Genomic DNA, 2,264 nt, shown 5'->3' with positions numbered 1-2,264 from the left:
ATGTAGCTTTGCACAATTAATTTGGTCTCTCTGAGCCTCAGTCTCCTCATCTGTAAAATGGTGATGGCAAAATGTTTTTTTCCTGACAAGTTATGGTGAGAACTGAATGAAGTAATATATGAAAATGACCCCAAACAGTGCCTGGCCTTCAGTAAATGTTGCCATCTCTATGGATGTCCTCATGGTGATGGCATCTCAACCCTCCCTGTGACTCAATCAATCATTTCCTCATCTTACAGTATGGTTAACACTGTTTTTTATTTCTGGGAGTACTCAGTTTTGGGTTTTAGAAGAAAATCTCCTTACATAAGGGTAGAAAAGTTGCCTCTTAATGGTTTATCTTTATTTCTCACTTGATAATACTTAGAACTGAGTGCATTTATCCCATTATAACTCCCAAGAGCTGTTCCCACAGGTTCACGAACTATGGCTTTACAGAAGAAAGAGTAAGTCACTGGTAGACAGCCATTCGGTCCAATAAAGTGGATCTTTAGAAATTAAAAATGCAACCACCAAAGAGAATGAAGTATTTGATGACCCATTAGTTCAGGGGTTCTCTAATTTTAGTGTGCAAAAACATCACATAGAGAGCTTATTAAAAAAAAAAACGTATGCCCAGGAGCCTTGCCCACAAATTCAGTAAGTCTAGTGTGATGCCCAGGAATCTGCAGTTTAGCAAGCATCCTGAGGTTTCTAGTATAGATAATCCATGTTTCATGTTTTGAAAAACAGCACTTTTCCATCAGATAATGCTTGACCATTTTTATCTCTCTATCCCCCAACTGGCACAGCACTAAGGAAATGGGAAAATACCAATAATGGTTTCAATTAAACTCTTAGTTCACCTTAATCAAAAGAAGTTTCAACTATGACAATCACTGACTGAGTTTGTGAAGAACATTCCCCTGAACTCGAGGTCCACAGAGAATGTCCATAACATATTGGCAGATCAGGGCAATTAAAAGTGCCAAAAAAAAAAAAAAAGTTAAAAATATTCCAGTAACTAGATACCCTAGTTGAATAAATGTTCCAGATTTGAAATGTGAAACAAATGTGAAATCATTTCATGTCAAGAATAAAAAGAACTGTCTGAAAGAAGCTGACCTGACATACATGCTGAAGAACTCTACAGAACCCCTTCTTCTTGAAAACGAAGACAGGAATTTTCATGACATCTGAAACCATGCATTCCTAAATACACCAACAAAATCAAGAAGCATCAGCTAAGAGACCCTGTAGCAACCAAAAGTCTCCTCAGAACTTCTCTTGAATACTGACCGTCCTGAGGAACAGGGCAGGGCCTCATAAAGGGCCCCACCTGACAACACGGTCTTTACAGTCCTGAGCAAAAAGAGGGGTGTCAGAGTCTTCCGGTCACTTCTGACTACCTCCCCTGCTCCCAAACATCTTCTCTCAGAAAGGCTTTCTGCTTCTCAGAATTTCTGTCTTTGCTTTATTTTATTTTGTCCCTCTAAGCAGCAATCCACGTACCCACGTTTGCCATGTCTCACCAGAAATGAGGTAGGTGTCCAACTAAAAGGAAGAAATAAAAATTGCTAGCACATTGGAAGCCCAGGAAACATGTTATTAGAGAGAACAATGGGAGAGAACAGGCTTCCAGAAGTGAAAGCACTTTCCCCACGGGGGGCAGAAAGCCACTGTGGCAGCTTTAGCTATGACACAGCACTGATTTTTCATGATGCCCCAGCAGGCCATCCTTTCCAAGCCAGAAACTGCCCTCCCCTGTAAGGACGCAAAGCCCTTCCTGGGACCTCCTCCTCTCTCAGCCTCATCGGTGAGGCTCCCTGACGGGGAAGAGCTCCCACCCCTGGAGACAAGGCTGTGGCTGCGGCCACAAGGGTGAATCTCCTCCTCACTGTGGCAGCCTGACGTGCAGCACACCAGGAATGTTTAATGATGCCCTGGGGCAAAGGGGCTTCCACCCCTGATGGCTCAGTGATGGGCAGAGGCTAACCATGAAGAAATTTGATAGCACGTCAACTTCACTACGAGTGACAGCAGAGAAAGAGTAGCAAAATGAAGAGGAACTCTGGAATGAGATGTTAAAGATATGAATGGAGACGTTAATAAATATTAATATCCTCATCATAGCTCTAAAACAAAAAGACAAAGAATCGCCTTCCCTTGGGCTCTTTGTTTAAAGAATATGCTCACACTCAGTGTCTCCACTTATGCCCCAGTAACAGCTATAGCAGAATAAATCCATTTTAGTTATGCATAATCCCCCTCTCCAAGGAGAACGG

At 42.2% G+C, this 2,264-nt stretch overlaps 1 protein-coding gene across 1 annotated transcript in view; it reads right to left on the bottom strand.

Moving 5' to 3' along the window:
* The window catches only part of ADAMTS12 (ADAM metallopeptidase with thrombospondin type 1 motif, 12), a 319,080-nt gene that overhangs the window by 212,661 nt on the left and 104,155 nt on the right, over window positions 1-2,264 (bottom strand). The window lies entirely within an intron of this gene.

The sequence above is a fragment of the Propithecus coquereli genome, unplaced genomic scaffold (assembly GCF_000956105.1).
Source record: "Propithecus coquereli isolate 6110/MARCELLA unplaced genomic scaffold, Pcoq_1.0 Scaffold154, whole genome shotgun sequence".
Classification (NCBI taxonomy): Eukaryota; Metazoa; Chordata; class Mammalia; order Primates; family Indriidae; genus Propithecus; species Propithecus coquereli.
This window is presented reverse-complemented; position numbering and strand designations above follow the sequence as displayed.